This window comes from Antechinus flavipes, chromosome 2 (genome assembly GCF_016432865.1).
Source record: "Antechinus flavipes isolate AdamAnt ecotype Samford, QLD, Australia chromosome 2, AdamAnt_v2, whole genome shotgun sequence".
In the NCBI taxonomy this organism is placed as follows: domain Eukaryota; kingdom Metazoa; phylum Chordata; class Mammalia; order Dasyuromorphia; family Dasyuridae; genus Antechinus; species Antechinus flavipes.
In genome coordinates, this window is record NC_067399.1 from 421431394 (window position 1) to 421453587 (window position 22194).

The window sequence follows — 22194 nt, forward strand, 5'->3', positions numbered from 1 at the left end:
ATCCAATATATTAATTATTCCTTGTAGCTTTCCATCATCTGCAAATTTGATAAGATTTTTAGCAAAATAATGGATAAAACATGGTAAACACAGGGCCAAACGTGGAAAACTATATTGGAGATGTACGTGGAATTATTAATGACTACTCATTGAATCCAGCCATTCAATCAGCCCTAAATCTTATCTATACAAAAATGCTATCGTCCAAGCCCACACCACCTTGTCTCTGCCACAAGAAAAACACAAAGATAAAAGAGTAACTTGATAAAGAAGATCAAATGTTTTCCAACACCTCTATAAATTTTTTTTCACAGAATTCCCTGATCTACCAATTTTAACAATTCTGTCAAAAAAGGTAATAAAGTTAATCTGGCATTAGGTGGATGAAGATTGTATGGGATCTCTTAGATCAACGGAAAATTATTTTTGAAAAAAACTAAGCCCTTATGAGATCTTCCAAAACTGAGGGATTCAGATGTTTCATAAGGAAATGAGAAAAGTTACAAAGAGTACCAGGCAAGCTATTTCTCCTCTCTGGGTCTTAATTTCTGCATCTATAAAATGAAGAGACTGCATTAGTAGATTTCTAAGGTTTTTTTCCATTCCCCAATCCAATTTTTGCTGATCTTCTTTTGGCAGTCTAGTTGAGCAGCATTCACTCTCAGAACAGTCTGAGGAGAAGAGCTATAAGAGTGGAAAGGGTCTTGAGATTTGGAGCTAGAGGTCTTGTGTTCAAATCTAGACTCTTATTTATTACTTGTGTGATTTTTGGGACTGTACTTTCCTCTTTTATAACATTAGGGTTATGTATGAAATGGCTGAAGATCTGATGATTTTTTGAATCATCTGCCTACTCATACCACATTTTAGCTACTGCAACAGAAGCAGCTTCTGGGAAAAAGAGTACCCTAATTCTAGCTGAGAATCCAGTTAGCTAATAGAGTGGTAAGCAGACAAGGCCAACAAAGTCATTCCTTCTAAACTCCCAACTGCAGCTGCACTCCCAGGTTTCCTTAGTCCCAGAAGCTAAAGAGAAGATTTGGCAGAAAGAGCCTTCTGAGGGTTTCAAACTTTTTACATTACGAGACACTTTTTTAAAAGCACCATAAAATTTCAAGGCACATACTTAATGTTCAAATGGCAGGATATATTGATTCCTTGCCCATCCCCTAGTATCTTAAGTTTACCCAGAAGACCATTTTATTTAATTAACTTAGTGCTTTATTAATATAAATATTCTACTATTGATCATAAGAGAAGCTGACGTGAGCTCAAGTTGGGCATACATCAGTGCCACTCAAAGCAGCGCCACTTAGAGGAGGGCTGGCACTAAATCAAGGGGAATGGCAGAAAGTAGTCCCTTGGGACAACATGGCTCAGCTGAATCTATAACATTTTTACGGAGCCCATTTTTCCCCCCATCTCCCCTCTTCTCTTAAAGCAGAAAGCGTATGGAAATGAGTTATGAAAATGGTCTTTGCTTGCACGTATCAATTAAGCATGTCAATACCTTAATTAAATTGCTCAACTTAATGAGATTTATACCAATGAATATGTTTTATAGTTATAATAGCTTTTTTGGCCACCATTCAAAATGTCAAATAAATTGTGAAAAGGGGATTAAAAACCCCCTGTAATTGACATTCTGAACTGAAGCCAGGTTCTTTCCCCTTCCTTTCTTTCTCCTTCATTCATGTGATTTTGGAGAACATATATAAAGTAATGAACCCTGTAATAGCTTTGCTTTTTAAATGTCTTTTTATTCTCCAATTCTAATCCTTCTTATCAACTTCTCTAAGCCTCACATCATTGAACTTAAGAACCTTTCCCTCCTCCTTTAGGACTCTATTCTTGAAAATCAGCTACGTCCCCATTCTTCACATGGTAAAACTGAAATATCTGTTTCACCTGCAAACTGTAGTGTGCCCCCTGAATCTTGAAACTTAAATGGGGAGCAATATGAGAAAGGTAAAGGACAGATAGGACCCCAAAGTTCCTGCCCTCACATGGCTCAAGGACAATCTTTAATGCCGCCTCTTTGTGTCCACGGAGTGATCCCCATCTTCCCAAATCTCCAAGGAAGACTCATTCTAGCACAAAAGTGCTAGTCAGGAGGCAGCAATTCTTTCCAAGATAGCCACACCCTCTGCAGCTGGCCTCAGGTGAAATGATCCCAGCAAAATCAAAGGAAAATCTTCATCATCACCAGGGGTTATAAAGGGCCCTGACTCCTTTACCTGACCTCGTTCTCTGTAATGAAAAAAATAAGTGATTGGTCCTTTCTCAGAACCTGGGACAGGAACTGAACAGAAGTTGAACACATTAATGGACCCACTCCTCTTATATGTGATGCAGCATCTCTAGATGCTCAAAGGAATTGCTTGCTTTTTAGTTCTGATGATCTTTGAAGATTTTTTACAATCACTATTCCATACTGAGGAAAAGGATTTAAGAGTAGCAACTGGGGATCTCTTATAAAGTCAGCAAGATCTAGGTGGAGTGCTGAAGTTGAGTGAACTATGTCAGACAAATCACATCCTGCCTCAGATACTTTCTAGCTTTGAGACCCTGGCCAAAGGTATAGGAACATAGATTTAGAGTTGAAGTGGGGGATCTCACAGGCCATCTCATCTATGCATTTATTTCCTCCCTCCCTCCCTCTCTTTCTTCTTCACTTTCTTTCTCTCCCCTGTCCCTCCCTTTTTCCCTGTCCCTCTTCCCTTCTCTCTCTGTCTCGGTCACTCTCGTCTCTCTGTCTGTCTGTCTGTCTGTCTCTGTCTCTCTCTCTCCCTTTTTCCCTCCCTCCCTCTCCCTGTCCTTCTTCCTGTCTGTCTCTCTATCTCTCTCCCTGTCCTCTCCTTTCTCTTTCTCCCTGTCTCTCTCTCTCTCTCTCTCTCTCTCTCTCTCTCTCCTCTCTCTCTCCTCTCTCTCTCTCCTCCTCTCTCTCTCTCCCCCTCTCTCCCTCTCCCCTCTCCCCCTCTCTCCCTCTCCCCTCTCCCCCTCTCTCCCTCTCCCCTCTCCCCTTTCCCCTTTCCCTTCTCCCCTCTCCCCTCTCCTTCTCTCCCTCTCCTTCTCTCCTTCCCTCCTTCCTTTTCCCTCCCTCCCTATCCCTCTTCCTTTCTCTCTCTCTCTCTCCTGTCCCTCTTCCTGTTTGTCTGTCTGTCTCTCTCCCTGTCCCTCTTCCTTTCTCTTTTTCCCTCTCCCCCCCTCTCTCTTTCTCCCTGTCCCTGTCCCTCTTCCTGTTTCTCTCCCTATCCCTCTTCCTTTCTCTTTCTCTCTCCCTGTCCCTCTTTCTGTCTCTCTCTCTCCCTGTCCCTCTTCCTGTCTCTCTCTCTCTCCCTGTCCCTCTTCTTGTCTGTCTCTGTGTCTCTGTCTCTCTCTCCTCCTCTCTCTTCTCTCTCTCTCTCTCTCTCTCTCTCTCTCTCTCTCTCTCTCTCTCCTCTCTCTCTCTCTCTCTCTCTCTTCTTTCTCTCTCTCCCTCTCCTCTCTCTTCTTTCCTCTCTTCCTTCTCCCCTCTCCCCTCTCTCCTGTCTCCTCTCTCCTTTCCCCTCTCCTCTCTCTCTTCTCCCCTCCCCCCGACTCTGTTATGGAAGGATACCAAATATCTCCCAAATCATAAAAGTCAGAAACTCATTTTAGTCTGACATTCACTAGCACTATCTAGTTTAGAGTAGAAAGAACTAAGAACTAGGATAGAGCTGCCTAAGACACTGAGACTTTGGGGTAACAAATGAAACACAGGTAGGGATAAAATAGTAGAAGTTTAATATTTAAATGGACTTCTCAAGGTACTCCATATCCTCAATCTGGCATGATCTATTTTAAAATCAAATTAATAATACAAATAAAAATTCTAGCTTTTATATATGACTTTTAAGAACAAGTGTAGTCTCATCTAGTTCTTTGAAATATATAAACAAATCTATGCAGTAGTTAAATTTATCCTGTGATAGAATTATTTAACTGTCTCTTCTCATCATGCTCTAAATATTTAATAGTAACAACCTCTCTGTGTCTCAGTTTACTTATCTGTAAAAAAATCTACTTTATGGGATGCTTTTGAGTAGTAAATAAGGTGATTTATGTAAAAACTGCAGTAATCTAAATTGTTTGACTCCTATTTGACTTTCCCCTCTTATGTCTGTCCCTACTCTAATCCACCTAAAGTGCATAAGTGAGCATTCACCTCTTATTCTCTCAACACTCTGACACACTCACATGCCCCGCCCCCTCTGTCTTATTACTGAGAGATGGTTTTGGCTGTTCCATCATTTTTCAGTCAGGTGGGATTCTTCATTTGGGGTTTTCTAGGCAGAGATGCTGGACTGGTTTGCCATTTCCTTTTCCAGCTCATTTTACAGATGAGGAAACTGAGGCAGACAGGGTGAAGTGACTTGCCTAGGGCCATACAGCCAGTTAGTGTCTGAGGCCACATTTGAATCCAGAAAGATGAATCTCCCTGACTTCAAGACTAGGCTCTAACCACTGCACCACCTAGTGGGGGATCAATGCAAAATCACATTGATGCTGGATGAACTGATGATGGTCCTAGCTATGGTAAGCCCATATCTCCCATTTCAATCCCCTAGCATCTTTACTTTAATTCATGCTCTTCCTTCCTCACCAAGCCAAACACACAAATGAACAAATCAAAAAACTCAACTTATTCTTGTCCCTCATCTCCAGCAGAAACCAAACCAAACCAACCATCCAAATAAACAAATAAAAAATCCTAAGAACTAAAGCTAGAAGGAACCGCAGAAATCAACTACTCTAGCGTTCTCATTTTTTAGATGAGCAAACAGGAACCCTGAAAGAATTAAGTTCTTTGCTTAAATTCAGAAGCTAATTAGAAACAAAGACAGAATCTAGATCTTAGTACAATAAAAAGAGGAGGGCTCTGGAATAAATGAACCTGAGTTCAAATCCCTTCTTGGTTCTCAGTTTCGCATTGGACAAGATGGTTTCTGAGGTCATTTCCAGATCTAGTTCTATGCTCTTAGGATAATCATTTGCTAATTTATAGCTCTTTCCATGACACATACCGCTTTGTCTAGATCATCAATGTTATACTCTCCAAAAGATGATCTATTCTCAGTTTATTAGACAGGAATTATCTGATTGGAATCTTATAGGAATATAGCCTTTCTGCCCTACCTGCCTTTTTCTTTCCAATCCACCCAGACAACTACAAAACAAGATGAAAAAATATATCCAAATTCCCTTCTGTAACCTAGCAATGATGTGTGTGTGATTCACTGAAATATAGATTTAGCATTAGAAGGCATCAAGAAAGCATTCAGCTCATCATCTTCATTTTATACATGAGGAAATCAAAGCTACTTGATTTAGCCAAGATCATACTGGTGACCCAAGATTCTTTGACTCAAAATCCCACATTCTTTCTCCTGAACCATGATGTGTGAGACAGAAGACTTGAAAGAATCATAGGCAGAGAGAATTTTTGTCACATAAGGGTAAGAGTCCGAGGCATTTTCTTCTTGACTCCAAGTCCAGTGCCCCAATCCAACACATTATCTACACAATTCTTTTCTTTTCTGCTCCAAAAATAGGAGGATATATCTTGTTCTATTGTGGTATGTAGTAAGAAGCAATAGATCTTTGTTAAAACTTCATTTTTGATCCTTGCTTTGTAGGAAAGAGAAGGGAAGAAGTTATCATAGGAAACTTTTTACCAGATATATTCTTAAAACTATTTTGTTTCAAAAAACAAAGAAAATTCATGTAGTTTACCAAAAAACATTACTTTTTCAAATATCTGTATTTGTGAATAAAGTAATAAATTTGAATTTTTTCATAGAACATATTCAAACACACAAACATTGTTAACACCTAAACAATAGCATCCTCTTCTATCTGTTATGGTAGATTTCCTTTGACAATCACATGAACCCTTTGTTTATAAAATGGGAGAGGAGGAACTAGATTGATGATAAATAAATTCCTAAGATCCCTTCTAACGCTAAAATGTTAAGATTCTAAAGGAACTATGGAAAGAAATTCAAACAAGTCCACTGTGCTCTTTGTCAGCAGTTCTACTAGAAGGCTGGGTACAGAAAGACACTGAAATGAATTGCTAAAATAAGGTCTAAGGATTATCTGTGTATTTCAATTAACCCTGTCTTCCTTTCCCAAGGGCAATCAACACTCTACTACACTCTGAATTTTGACTGAAGGCTGCTGAAGAAAGGGTGACTGTGGAGACCTTCTGAAAATACTATGCTTTAAAAATAGCAAAGATGCAACTTGTCTGGGTTTGATGCTGTATACTGTGCAGCCAGAAGTTAGCCTAGATGACCAGTTCTAGAGAAAGGGGAGAAACTTTGATTCCACAGTCTACTTTTTTGCTCCTGTCCTTTCAACCCAAAGTAAGGGATTGTTTAAATGCAAAGCAAACACACAGATGGCAGGAAAAAAGCTCAGGGAGTAAAAATTACCAAAGATTCTAGTGTATTAGCAATGTACTAGGTTCAATCATTCCCTTACCCCAACTCCTGCACTAAAGTCATTCATATCTCTACTGTGTTGGGTGGAACATACTTTGGAGAGAGACTGTCTGACCTCCCAGATCAATGCACATCAACAGTAGGACATGACAAGGTTTGTTTTTGGAAATGAAAGCTCTGTTTAGACTCATCCCTGGTCAATCTATCCCTGGAACTTTTTATTTAGCACTGCCACATTTTAGGAAAGATACAGAAAAATCTCATTGAGTTGAAAGAAAAGTGATCTGGACTATGAAGGAACTGTCATGATCAGTTCAAGAAACTACGATTAAGTAGCCTGGGGAAGAGAAGGCTTAAGGGAAATATGAGTTGCTCAATCAATAAATATTTATTAGGTGTCTGACACGGGTGAACTCTGTAAAAATTGTGTAAAATAATCACTGAAACTATGTCCCCTCTGATCTGTAAAGAAAGAGAGATTGGGGGGGGTCTCCCAGGCTCCAGAAAGTCTGGAAAGAAGGCACATTTTCCAGACAAAGATAAACAGTATCATTGAAGGGTAAATCACCCCCTATTGATCTTTCGGGGAGTCACATCCTCATTCAGGAAACTCTAAAACCTTCAAAGTGATTTTCATCCAATTGGGAGATCCTGGTCTGATAATCAGTTCAAACTGCCCCCAGATTTGCTCATAAAATAGTTTTTTGCTAATTCATTCTTTGCAAATTTCTTCATGAAGAAAGCTGCTCACTAAAAGAGAGGGAGCTTCTAGTGAAAAATAAAACTTTTTTTTTGCCACAAACTTGGGGGTTTGGGAATTCTTTCTTTTTTGAATCTGTGTCTCGGGGCAGAGGGGATCTCATTCCTACACATCATCATATCTACTAAGTACCAAGCACTAGGATTTGGAGTTGGGTCCTCTAGACCTAAGATTTTAAATTCAGAATAGTTGTAATTCATTTCTATTTGAATTTGACACCAATGCTGTTGACTCCAGATTCATTTCTTCTACTATATCATGCTGCCTCTCAGAATGGTTGCTAAAGAGACACACAAATCCCTGTAATGGTGTATTTGTTTAGTGAAGGTAAAACCAAAAAGAATGGTATAAAATCTCAGCTGGAACACTGGCATGGGGAATTGATCTTTGACTAACTTCCCTGTCCAGAAGATTGAGAACAAACAAGTCAAACACAAGGACCAAAAGTCCCCACCACTCCTGACTGTTGCCCAGAATAAGTCTGCAATTAAATATGCATCCCCAGAGTAAATGTAATGGGAAAATATTTAACAAAATGAATAAAAATGCAATAAAGTATAGAAAATATTTAACAAAATAAATAAAAATACAATAAAATGTAATATGTGGCTTTCTAAGTCAGTATGTAGCTTTTTAAAGGGGATCTTTATGTATTAGTGGTCTCCTTTCTATTTAGATTGGATACCACTGTTCTAGAATATAATTGCTGTTCCATAATTCAGTTGCATTTAACTCTTTGTGATTCCATGGATTTGTCTGTGGGATTTTCTTGGCAAAGATATGGAGTGATTTGCCATTTTTTTTTCTCCAATGTTTTCCTATTTTACAGAAAAGGAACTGAAATTTAATAGGGCTTAAGTAACTTAAAGCATTAAAGTCTTAATATCTCAAAAATCAAAGGTTATATCAAGACTTTTTTCTGATCAGATTAAAGGGAGCAATCTCACTGGACAAATAGTACATTAAATAGTTTAGCCCAAGGAACAGAGTGGACTTCAGAAATGGAGTCTGACTGAAAAATGGAGGAAATGCTTAGAAGGGGATTACTCTGCTCAACTCTACCTTTATCAGTCATAGCATCTAGCATAGAAATAAGAGATACTGAACATTCTGTCAGTTGCAGAGAATTTCAGGCACAATTTCAGGGGCAGAAACATAGTCTTCAGACAAATGAAGATACATTAATTCCCTCAAGAGAGAAAACAACTTGGAGGTATGGAATTCTTCTACTGTTGGGAGTAGTGAAAAGGGCTAAGTATGAATAAGAGCAGATAGTGGAAAGCTGGTAGAGCAATCTTTTTAAAAGAGATACTCTTGCTCAAGGAGAACTTTGTAAGACCTTTCTCTGTAAAGAGGAAAAATACTTCTGGATCTTTCAATACCCGAGTTAGTTATCTTTACCATTTATATAGCTCACATGTGTGTTTCACTATCATTGTTCTTTAAGTCTGAGCCCACTCTTCTATTGTGAATATTTGTCAGGTGAATGGGGAGGGGCATTGTAGCTGCTGTTTTTATAAGGGCATCAAAATAGATATTTTTGTTTAAGTGAAATTTGTTTCACTAGTTAATTGCTAATAGGAAGTACATAGGTGAGAACTTCTGAGCTATGGTATAAGGAATACAGATCCTCACAGGAGTATTCCTGAAATAACAGCCACCCTCTGGGGTAATCCATTACTGAGGGTTCAAATTAGGAGAGTAGCCTAGAGGTGGTATTGTAGCAATAATTAATCAGTATCCTTATTTTATATGTACCTCATTCCATACAAGGTCTATGGAAATCAAGAAAGATGGAGACTCACTCCTAAGGAAAATATCCAATTCTTTTTTTTTTTTTTTTTGCGCCGCATTTCATCATTTTTTTTTTAACTCAGTGTGCCATTACACTTAAAAAAATAAAAAAAAGGATTAAAACTGCCAGACCACATTAAAACTAATGACTGGTTTGGTACAACCCTTCATTTCCTTGGCTTTGCCCATTGTCTATAGCAATAAAGAAACATCACAGACAATTTATTGGGAGTTATTCTCAAATGAATTGCAATTGCTGAGAAGAGCACATTTCACATTAGATGATTCATACATAGGATAGATTATTGCCCTGAATAAGGGCTTAGAATAACTAAGCCTCAAAGCACAAGACAGAAGAAAAAGTACCCTGAGTTTCTAACGATTAAAGATTACACCAGAGGACTACCTTTTCTCGTGGTCCCCTTCAATTTACTGAGTCTACTCCTTGGGCATAGGGCATGAGATAGACATTCATCTTCCACCACCACCCCTTTGTAGCACAACTGTCCCCTAGACTATTTCTGAGATTTCCTTCCTTCCTTCCACATAAAAAATGTTTGAGTTTGAAATTCTGTCCCTCTCTTCAGCTCCTCCCCCACCCACTGAAAAGGCAAGCAATATGATGCTATCAATAATATATGTGAAGTCATGCAAAACATTTCCTTATTATCGTTTGTTTAAAAAAAAAACAAGAATAATAGTATGAAAAATTTGTTTCAGTTAGCACTCAGAGTTCATCAGTTCAAATTTTCTTCCTAAAGGTAATTTAATCACTTTTTTTTTTTAACTAGAAGTAGAAGACTTAATTAAATTATAGAATAAATTATATTGACTGTCACCTAGTATTCAGTGTTGGTTGGAATAGTAGAACTCAGATGTGGGGATATTCTCTGTCTTAGAGGATAAGCAATGAAATGGATGAGAAATAAATAAACAAGATAATTATTGGTAACACTAACTGATATTTACATAGCAATAGGCTACACATTTATTTGCTCCTTTTAGCATCACAACAGCCCAGTGAAACAGGTACAGCAGGTGTTTGGTGGCTTGCTCATCTTTACACACCTAATCAGTGTACATCACCTAAACCATTGCTTATAAAACAAGGGACAATCTGATGTAATGATTAGAGTGCTGATCTGGGAGAGAGGAAGACTTTGATTTAAACTACCTCTGGTACTGATTAGGTGTGTAAAGATGAGCAAGCCACCAAACACCTGCTGTACCTGTTTCACTGGGCTGTTGTGATGCTAAAAGGAGCAAATAAATGTGTAGCCTATTGCTATGTAAATATCAGTTAGTGTTACCAATAATTATCTTGTTTATTTATTTCTCATCCATTTCATTGCTTTATGACTGTAGAAACGTACTGATAAGCTTGCTAAATGTGTTGTCTTTTCTCACTCAAACACGCAGGAGTTTGCCGAATATGGTATTATTTATGACATCATAAGGAACTGGATAAGTACTGGGTACAAAACTCCCAAAGAGATTCCTCCTCTCTATACTGCCTTGTCAGTCTGAGAAGGTGACTGAGGACAAGAGTCTTCTAGCTTCCAGCTTCCAATGATGTAATCCTTGGGGCTGAATATTGAGGTCACAGAAGGATGAGTAGTGGAGGACAGGAGACTTTCAGAAGCAATCTGAATATATAGTATACTTCCTATCCTGCTGTCATATAAAGGGGTATGTAATTTTTTCTTTCTGGAACCCCAATTCCTCCAGCCTTACAACTAAATTTACTCGTTATATTTAAGTAAGAGAATTTGAGAGACAAAATACAAAGCCAGCCACAGAGTCAAAAAGACTTCAGATGAAATTTTGCTTTTGACATATATGACTATGTGATTACACATGAATTAAAATAGTCCCAATGTCTCATTCCCCAGGCAATTCTCAATATGCTAGATTACAGATCAGTTGACAATCAATTAGCTGATTGATCAAAAAGCATTAATTAACTTCATACTTGGAGTCAGGCATGGTATACAAACAAGAGTGAACCAGTTCCCACCCCAAGTATGCATATGACACACTTTTAAGTTTATCTAATTGTTAACATTTTCTCTATTACTTTCTTAAATTTAGACAATCAATAAGCAATAAATCAAGCCCCAATTATAACACTTGTTCCTTTCCAGAGCAAACTGCCGTCACTGAAAATTGATATAAACAAATTAGAGCTAGCAAGGGCATACCCTGATATTAATAAAAAAGAAAGAAAGAGGAACAAACGAAAGGGAAAAGGAAGAAAGAAAGAAAAAAGAGAAAGGAAGGGAGAAAGAAAGTAAACAAGGAAGGAAGGAAGAGGAAGAAAGAATCCCTCCTCATAAGAGGCTTACATTCTAGTATAGCAGATTACATATATGTGTGTGTGTGTATGTGAATGTTTATATATATGTGTGCTGAATAACTTCAAGATAAATACAAGATGGTTAGGGAGGGAGCATACCAAAAGTTAGTTTCCATATTGGGAATTCTCCATCCTAAAGATATCATAGTATTACTTTGTATCCTGGGCTCTGAGAGCTAGCTAAACTGTTTCTTCTCTTCCTCAAACAGGACACCCTGGCACTGGCTATGTCCAATGCCTGGAATTCCTTTCTTCCTTAGTTCTGCTTCCTCATTTAGGGCAAGCCCCAACTTCTACATGAAACCTTTCTTAATTCCCCTGATTGTGTTCCTGTCTTCCCAAACTACCCTGTATTTAATTTTTATTTCTTCACTTCATATTATTCCACATATAATTACAGGTCACCTATATATATTATAATGAATTTCCTTTATAGTAGAAATTGTTTCATTCTTTATATTTATAATTCTAGTGCCTGGTACATAGTAAGCACTTAAAAATACTTGCTGATGGATTTAGTGACACAGGTAATCCATGTAGAGAAAGTACTGATAAGTTCAGGTTGTGACTCAGGTAATAAATTTTATAAAATATATGGTAAAAGCTACCTCATATACATAGAAATGTACACAAACAATACATATACATATGTATCTACACATACACACACACATATACGTAAACAGATAAAGAGCAAGGTAAGTTTCCTGACGTTTTCTAGTACAGAGATACAATATTTAGAATATTGGGAGATAATCTTTTAAGATTGAACCACAAAGAATATTGCTAAGCTACCTAGTCATTTCAATGATTAGCAGATAAGAGAGAGAACAAAAGGAGATGCATGATCCCCCTCCTCAGCCTGCTAAGTTCCAGGATATTTCTCTGTCCCTTGGGGATTCCTTCCCTCCTGAATAAAACCAGATCCTTAGGCTTGAAGGCATCTTATTCCATTTAGGTCATGTTGTTACATCTGAGGGTACCCAAGCTCATACTTCAAGAGCTCAAGCCTCTCTAGCCATCTCTCAAAAGAAGCATCACCTTTCCTTTTTTAGGATTTTCTTTGAACCCATTAGCTTAATTTGTTTCAAATGCTTTGTGTTCTTTCTCTTGTTAAACACAGACAAATAGGAACGTGATTTCAAAGCTAAGAGAAACATTTAATCAAATGATTTTGTGCAGAACCAAACCATCTGGACTAAAAACAAGCTCCTTAAAATAATCTGTCCACCTTCCTGGATCTATCATATTAGATCATTTAGCTGTTTAGCCAATTCTATCTAGCCATTTGAGATGAAGATTGTTTACTTAAGTGATAATGAGAAGAAGGTTGAATGCAGTCTGCTCAAATCGTCATAGTAACAATTTCAAAACTAAAGTGTCCTAATGAGCAGAATTTCTACTACATTCCCATTCTCTCTTTCTCCCTCTCCCCTCCCCCTTTCCCTTATGATTAAATGTCAGATTAGAATGTGGACACTGCACTTGACTAGTTAACTTGTAAATGAGTAGCTATCAAATCACAGTGTTGCCAGTGACAAATCACCCAAATACAATTGTTCTGAAAACATGGTTTATACTTTGTCTGCTTTAGAAGCTTTTCTGAGGATGTTTGGCTTGGAAGAGGGAAGTTTGGATGGAGATCTAGAGGTGGGAATGCTAGCAGAAAGGCTGGCATGAAGAAGTGAGATTATCTAAATTTTACTTGACCAGGGAGAATGGAACTAAAACCAATGGGTATAAGTTACCCAGACGTAAATTTTGGGTAGATGTTAGAAGAAATTGCCAATCAAATGGAATAAGTTGCTTCTAATGTAGGTATTGTTTAAGGTCAGGAACTAATTTTCACCGATGTTGCTGAGAAGATTCCTGCTCAGGTATGAATTAGACTCAATGACCTAATGTTACTTCCTAAGATCCTCTGATTGCTTTACCCCTAGCCAAAAAAAGAGGAGGGGGTAAGAGGGGTGACTAGATGGTGCAGTGGATAGAGCATTGGACCTGGAGTCAGGAAAACCTGAGTTCAAATGTGATTTCAGACAGTTAACATTTCCTTAGCTGGGCAAATCACAACCCCAATTGCTTCTCAAAAATAAAATAAAATTAAATTACAAAAGTAAGAAAATACCAGCAGACATACTTTTCAATGAAACAGTCACCAAACAACTGACCTTGCCTTGGCATGTACAAAAAACAGTGCTTGATTTGAAGTCTGAAAACATGACTTTACATATGTTGTATGACAGGAGGTAAGCCCATTACCTGTAGGGGCCTTCGGTTCCACATCTCTAAAATGAAAGAGATGGGGCAGATAATCTTTTGAGGATCCTCCCATCTCTGAATTTTATGAACTGAGGAAGACAATGTCTCAACTGGCTAAGGCAAAAGAAAAAAGAAAAAGACTATATTTACAATTAAACAGCTGCCAATAAGATCCAAGATTCCTCTCCTCCATTGTTCCACTCTGTTCCTGCACCCCCCTTCCTCAAGAGAGATATTACATACTAATTAAATCCTGGATGATTATTTTTAAAAGTTTGTAAGGGAATCCTAATTAGGTAATAAATATAGGTACGTTACATCACAGTACATACATTTTGCATATTTTATGGGGACATTTGAGTTATAATGGCTATCCATCCTATTAAAGCTTACCACTTCCTTCACCAAGACCAACAGCGGGCACAAGTGCATATGTGGGAACAGCTGTGTATTGGTCACATACTTATTTTCTATGGCCTATCATTAGCTTTCATTGAGTATGTTTTTAATAATAACTCCCTGGTATTAAATTAACAATGGGTTTGCAAAATCAAAATTAAACACATGGCTTAGCCTATCAGAGATGCTTTGGGGATTTTTCCTCCAACAGTGAGCTTGCACATGAGACTTGTTAGCACTAATGAAAACATGCATGTGCATCGTGACAGCAAAGCAGGCTATTATTTAAGCATCACTGAGTCACCTTTACAAAGAATTCTGGCAGCTAATCTTCTGTTGGAAAGAAGAGGCTAGCAACAGTGGGGATGTAAGGAGTTGGGTGGCTTTAAATTGATCTGAGGCTGTTTGGTTTCTACAACCTGCGTGTCTCTAATTGGGAGGTCCTTAACACACTTTTTTTCTCCTTGACAGGCTATTCTCTTCATTGTCTCCTGAGCTCACACTATACACTTACTCCTGCCTCCTGGTCCCCCCCTTCTTGAATGCTTCTTCTATTGTTTTTCATATAGCAAGACAGCATACTGATGTGCAGACCTCATCTAACTGTGGGGCTTTCTGTCTGCTTCCCCCTTTTTCTCACCCACAAAAATTGTTTTTTTTCACCCACAATTTTTGACCTTAGTACTCCTTGTGTAAAGTCTTGCAAATCTACACACCTATGTAAGCTATGCTGTTGATTTACTGGAAACTATTCCCTGTTTCTGACAGCCTCAGAGTTGGAGGCCAGATACTTGATGATCATAGATTTATAGTTGGAAGGGACTGTAAAGGTCACTCAGATCCAGAGAGGTTAAATGACTACCCAATGTCACCTTGCCAGTAAGTCACAGAGCCAGGATTTGAACCAATATTATCTGACTCCAGATCCAGCATCCTTTCTATTGTATTAGTCCATAGCTGATGCCTCTGCTTTTTCTGATGCCTGAAGTAAGAAGTAAGACTGATTCTGTAGCCTATGCTGTGGGTCCTATAACTCTTGATGCAATTTTAAGCTATTAAAGCTTAAAATCTCACTAAGAATCAGTCACAGAGAGAAAAATGCTCAACACCAAAGTCCTTGGTTATGTATATGCTTCAATATTAGAAATGAATATAGTTTTGTCAGTGAAAATAACATTAAAGGAGATGCATCAGTGTCTACCTTGCTACAAATTAAAGACCCCTAGGCTTTCCATCTGACCTGTGGCTGAAACTACCTAATGTATTGTCTCCTCCTATTAGGAGGATAGCTTTTGGAGAGCAGGGGCTGTCTTCTTTTATGTGTAGAACCACAATGCTTTGCATGTAGTAAGTGCTTAATAAATGTTTTGTTTTCATCCATCCATCCATCCATCCATCCATCCATCCATCTATCCATCCATTCCTTCCATGGGCTGAATGCCATCCTATTTGAGACTTTGGTGACTGACCCCTGCAATGATTGAGATTTAATTGTATCTTTCTCCCCATAGTAACAAAGATTTCCTTTTATTCTCCTTCTCCACTCCCAATAAACAAAGTACTCTGAACCTGACAAATGTTTTCTACTATATAAGATGCAAAATGTCTTGTGAAGTATATGGGGCAAATCTCTAGATGAATAAAACCCAAGGCATCCTTTACAGTACATTCCTTGCCCTTTACAGTACATTCCTTGCCCTGATGCCCCATACTTCAGATTTTGCAGGCCTCAAGCTAGAACTTCGCTCGTGTGTGAGCAAAACATGCCACAATAAGGCAAAAATATAATTTCGTAAATTAGTGAGTTGACTGATCCTTTGCAAAGGTCTCTGTGAGAAAAATGTATCAAGCATTTAATAAATGCTTGTTAAATTAAATTGAATATTCACTTCTTATTCTTAGGCTTATACAAATACCATCCATTCTTCAAGATCCACTTCTTCTGAAGAACTTTTCTTAGCTAACCCAACTTCACTGAGCTCCCTCTCTCTTGACTTCCCATGGTACCTAATTAATACGTATAGAGTCTCTAGGAATGATTTAGTAGTAAATCCAATTTGATAAAAATAGACATTGGGGATTGGGACTAGATCTGTGATTACACTGGTCTAGGGAATTTTAAAAATTAAACTTTTATTTATTTATTTAAAACTAAATACAAAATTAAAAAAAGAGAGAAAGAGAAAGAAAATGGGAAAAAAAATCCCATTCCACCTTACCATCTTCCCCCCAGCATAGCATTAGAGAGAATTCAAAATATGTAAAAATGGGCTAGAGAATTCAAAGATGAGGAAATTACTTTTGCCAATGCAGGTTGGCATCTCCTCTGCAAGATAACAACCTTAAAGAGCCTGTGTTAGAAGTAGGACTTATCCCAGGCCTTCCCGTTGAGATTGGCTTTCTATCTATTAGGCTATATTGTCTTTTTTTTTTTTTTTTAGGCAATCAGTTAACTAACTTGCCCTGGGGCACAAAGCTAGCAAATGTCTGAGACTGGATTTGAACTCAGATACTAACTCCCCGGTTGGTGTTCTCTCTAGTGCACCAATTAGTTGCTGTTATACTGACTCATAATAAAAGTAAATAAAAACTGATAATTCCCCAAATTCCCCCTCCCTCTTTTTCCCTGATGGTGATGTTATCTGTTGAATAACTTATTTTTGCTTTTTGGAATGCTAGACTCAGAAAGAAACCGGGAAGGGCCAAGAACTGGGTTATTATCCTATTGGCAATCCATAGGAAAGTTATAAGAATCTGCACTGGGTTGGGGACAAATCTTCATTCATTTGCTAACAGGGCAGCAGCAGGATTAAGCATCTGGATGTATGTAGATCCATACTAAGCAAAATCAATAGTTACCTTCCTTTCCTATCCAAGTTTATATTCCACTATGCCTCCAAAGTGATGCAGCTGTTATTTAGACCTCGAGGGGAAATTCTCTGGTAAAAGGACAATGAAGGGAATTGGCTGAGACATCGGGTGACTTGGATTCTTGTGCTGGTTCTTCTACCAACTAGCTACATGACCTTTGTCAAGCAATTTAATCTCTTTGGGCCCAAGTTTTCTCAATTGCAAAACCTGGGGATAAGCTTTACCCTCTGGCTCTGCCAGGAATATATTAGATGCAGACATCTGCATTCTACTGGGACTACAAAGAGACAAAGTGAACTCCCACAAAGGATAATAAGAAAACACATTTTCTCTTATTTGAGAGCTAATATTTGTTGTTGATCTAACAATGTTGACTCTGTGGTTTTCTTAGCAAAAATACTGGAATGGTTTGCCATTTCCTTCTCTAATTAATTTTACAGATGGGGAAACTAAGCCAAACTAGGTTAAGGGACTTGCTTAGGGTCTACTAAGAGTCTGAGGCCAGATTTAAACTCATGAAGATGAGCCTTCTTCTTCCTCAATTCATAAATGGTCAAAGAGTATGAACAGGCAGTTTTTAGATGAAGAAATTAAAGCTTTCTAGAGTCATATAGAAAAGTGTTCTAAATTACTATTGATTAGAAACATGTAAATTAAAACCATTTTGAGTCTTATACCTATGGTTAATATGACAAAAAAAGAAATGATAAATGTTAACAAAGATGTAGGAAAATTAGAAAATTAATGCATCATTGGTGGAGTTGTGAACTGATCCAACCATTCTGGAGATTAAGTAACTATGCCCAAATAGTTATAAAAATTACATACCCTTAGATTCAGCAATACCACTAGTAGGTTTGTATCCTAAAGAGACCATAGAAAAGGGTAAAGGACCCACATGTACAAAAATATTTATAGTAGTTCTTATTTGTGGTGGCAAAGAATTGGAAATTCAGAGAAGATGTCCATCAACTGGGGAATGGCTAAACAAATTGTAGTATAAGAAAGTACAGGAATAATATTGTTCTGTAAGAAATGCTGAGCAGGCAGATTTTTTTAAAAACCTGAAAAGACTTACATGAACTGATGCTGAGTGAAGTAAGCAGAACCAGGAGAACATGTACATGGTAACAGCAACATTGTGTGATGATCAACTATGATAGATTCTCAGTGCAAGGGCAACTCCAGTCATCCTGATCTGAGTCCAGATAGCTCCATAAGAGAAAGTGAGACTGGTGATTTTGCATAGCTGTCCCTCACTTATATCCATGTTGAGTCACAGCATCCCCTTTCTGATGCCATGGTCCTTTTGAGAATGAAGGACAAACAACAATAACAGCTCTTCTCAGTGATGCAATGATGCAAGACAAATCCAAAAGACTTGTGATGTAAAATGCCAACCACATCCAGAGAAAGAACTATGGAGACTGAATGCAGATGGAAGCATACTATTTTCACTTTTTTTGTTGTTTTTTCTTTCTCGTGGTTTCCCCCCTTTGTTCCAAATCTTCTTTCACAACATGACTAATGTGGAGATATGTTTAACATGATTATAAATATATAACCTTTATCAGATTACTTTCTGTTTTGGGGAAGGGATAAAAGAGGGAAGGGAAAATTTTTGGAGGTCAAAATTTTACAAAGATGAATGTTAAAAACTATCTTTATATGTAATTGGAAAACAATAAAATTCTATCAAGTTAACAAAAAGATAGGCACTCTATTCACTGTGCCCCCTATATATTATGGCGAGGCAAAATGCCCAAGGAAAATGACTTGGTTTAGATGATGTCATTTCCTTCCCCAGCTGAGGCAACTAGGTAGTGCAGTGGATAGTGGGTGAGTCTGCTGCCAGGAAAACCAGAGTTCTAATCCAATTTTAGGTACTTAGTAACTATATGATCCTGGGCAACTCACTTAACTTCTGTCTGACTCAGTTTCTTTATCTGTTAAAATGGGGATGATAATAATACCTAACTTACAGTTTTGTGAAGATCAAATGAGATATCTGTAAAACACTCAGCATAGTGCCTGGCACATAATAGATACTTAATAATACTTGTTTCCTCCTTTCAAGCTGTAGCAGAACAAGACCATGGATCAATTCATCAACACACATTTTTAAGCATCTATTATGTGCCAGGTATTGTATTAGATACTGGGCAAAGGAAAAAAAGGGGAAAAAATGACTAGTCTCTCTCTTCAAGAAGTTTATTATGTATTGGGGGAAAACAATTTCACATATAATTAGATAAAAAAATAACTGTGAAATAATGTGTGTTTGTGTGTGTATGTGTGTATATAAAGGATTTTGAGAGAGGCTTCAGCATCCAGAGGACCAAAAAAAGACCTCATGTAGGAAGAGGTGTTTGAGCTGAATTTTGATAGAAACAAGTGATTCTAATAAGTCCAATCACATCAGCTTATAGAACAGCAGCTCTGGGCTAAGGGGCACCCCAGCTGAGTTGGCAACCACTGGGGTGGGGACCACTCCAGGGGCTGAGTGCGTCACTTACAATACTCCATGCTGGATGCATTCCGCACTGTCCTTCATTAGCGCTAATGGAATCTCAAGGTCAATGACCAGTCATAAACGTCAGTCCTAAATGAAGTGCATAGGAGGCTCCTTGCCCAGTGCTTTTTTTTTTTTAAGCAGACATTGTTGGGGAGCCAAGGTAGTGTCAAAAACGCAGTTAACCTTTAAAAATGAAAACATTATCAATCCAACTGATTTAGAGGCTAACCCTTTTCCACTTAGCTCATCGGATGGGATTGCCAGTTTCCTGTCAGTTTTCAGCCCCTGGGAGGTGTCGGGCAGTTTTCCCCTTCCCCTGTCCCAGTCTACTTTTCCCTCAGCTATTTTGTTAGGGAGATTCTCATGCAAAGAAATCATCTGGGCTCTGGATGGAATGCTGACACCACCAAAATGTTCCACTTCACCTGCAATGCCTTGGACTATTGATAGCTCTGTTTTCATGTGTCATTTTTCTCTCCTCTCCTCAAGAACAGCTGGGAATACCCCTGCAATCCTTGTCAGAAGATATGAATAATATGTTCAGTGTCATGAGTACAAAAGAGAAGGAGACAAATGGAGAATTGTGTTAATAGGAGTTTTCTTGGGACCCTAGTAAACCATGTAGCTGGTAAATCATCAGAAACTCATAATAGTGTACTAAAAGCTAGAACCCCAAAGAATCTAAAATTTCTACCTTTTGGGGATAATAATTAGATTAGAGTTAGTCTAGGGATGGAGTAACTTGGGTTTTTCTCGAGCCACGTTCTCAGGGTAATTTTTAGTATGGTTTTGGCTGCATGATGGATTCCTGGATTCCTTCTGCTCTGAGTTCTGAGCAAGAAGTTCTCTTCAAAGCTCTGAGAAGCCTTGTAATAAACTTGTGTCTCCAAATCATGGAGGTAGCAAGTGGATGTCTGACCAGAGAATCTTAGTGCTGTAGTTAAAAGGAAGATGAGCGGCACAATGGACAGATTCTGCCTCTGATGAGAAGAGTGTGTGTGTGTGGGTGGGTTTTGAGGGAGGATCCAGCATCGAGAAGACCAAGAAAAGCCTCATGTAGGAAGTAGTGTGATCTGAATTTTGATGGAAACAAATGATTCTAATAAGTGCAGTCACATCAACCTGTCCAGCGGCAGCTCTGGGCTAAGGGGCACTTCAGCTGAGTTGGTTACTAGGGATGGGGGCCACTCCAGAGGCTGCCTACATGACTTTGAAGAAGGCATTTAATCTCTCTAGCCCTTGGGTCTTCATCTGCAAAGTGAAGAAATTATACTCGATGGTCTCAAGTTTTTTCCAGTTCAAGTTCTATTATACGATATGTATCCTTTTGTGTTACAGTGGAAAGGAAGGAGGAAAATGGGAAACAAAACATCCTCTAGGGTAGTTTTTAGCCTGAATGGAGTCCATGGATAGATTTTAGGAGGTTTGTGTACTTAGAGGAGGTTTGGAATCAAGCCCCATGAATTCAAATCTGGCCTCAGACACTTACTGGCCATATTATCCTGGAAAAGTCACTGTGTTAACTTCAGTTTCCTCATCAATAAAATAAGCGGCTCCAGTGCCAAGAAAATCCCAAGTGTGGTCACAAAGAACTAGATGCAATTGAAATGACTCAGCAACAGTAACATATTTAGATGAAGGAGAAAATAAACACACATAATATATATTCATATAATATATTCTCATATATAGATGTGTGAAAATATTATATATATGGATATTTATATATTTTCATTCATTTCTAACTAAAATTTACCTTTCTTTCCATTATTTAAAAGGATATTTCCACTATTCTGAGAAGGTATCTGGATAGAAGATTTACCAGGCTACAAAAAGGATCCATGAAGGTTAAGAATCTCTGGTCTGAAGTAACATTCATGATTGCTTGCTTTCTTGGGGAGAGGAGAGGTAAGGGAAGGAGGGAGAAAAAATTTGGAACTCAAAATCTTATAAAAATGAATGTTGAAAACTATCTACATAGAATTGAAAAAATAAAATATTGAGAAAAATAAAATAAAGTTACATGCATATATGTTATTTTTAGCCTTCCAGAGAAGTAAAAATTTCTAATAACTTTGATCTGGAAAGGTTTTCTTGCCTTTTTGGTCCATGATAACACTTGTTTTCTTCCTTCTAACTATAGCAGAACAGGACCATGGATCAATTCATCAACAAACATTTATTAAATGTCAGGCATTGTGTTAGATACAGGTAATGCAAAGAAAAAAAAATAGTCCTCCTCTCAAGAAGTTTGTGATCAGGGAAGATAATAAAAATACACACCATTTTAAAAAATATATGGTAGCATATATATGGAAGCCCTAGTAGGCCATTTAGCTACGATTTCTTACCTATTATCATAACATCTCCCATTTTTAAACTGCTTTAGGTCTTGAAAAGTATTTCACATACATGATTTCATTTGGTACTTATGCAAATCTTATGAGGAAGATGTTATTATTAACTTTATTATTTTGCAGATTGGGAAATTGAGATTTAGAGAGATTAAATAAATTGCTCAGAATCATATAACTAGGAAGTGTTAGGGGAATTTGAATCCAGGCAACTTTAACTCCAAATACAGAACTCTATTTACTATACCATATTAATACTAACCTCTATATAGAGTACAAACTGATAGGTTTAGGACCAGAACTCAAATATACTTCCTTCTAGTCTAGTGATTTTCTGATTTTTCTACTGAAAAACATGAGTCTTCTTTGTGCACTTTAAGGTCTATCCAAACTAATCCAAATGATATTCCTCTTAC

General features: G+C 37.8%; 1 protein-coding gene and 1 long non-coding RNA gene across 4 annotated transcripts in view; one reads left to right on the forward strand and one right to left on the reverse strand.

Annotated features, from left to right (window-relative positions):
* SLIT3 (slit guidance ligand 3) overlaps positions 1 to 22194 on the reverse strand; it is a 778163-nt gene that overhangs the window by 275386 nt on the left and 480583 nt on the right. The window lies entirely within an intron of this gene.
* Positions 7843 to 22194, forward strand: part of LOC127550180 (uncharacterized) — a 95234-nt gene continuing 80882 nt past the window's right edge. Inside the window, exon 1 of the long non-coding RNA XR_007950785.1 lies at positions 7843 to 8440. This is a non-coding gene — a long non-coding RNA (uncharacterized LOC127550180). The remainder of the gene's footprint in view (positions 8441 to 22194) is intronic.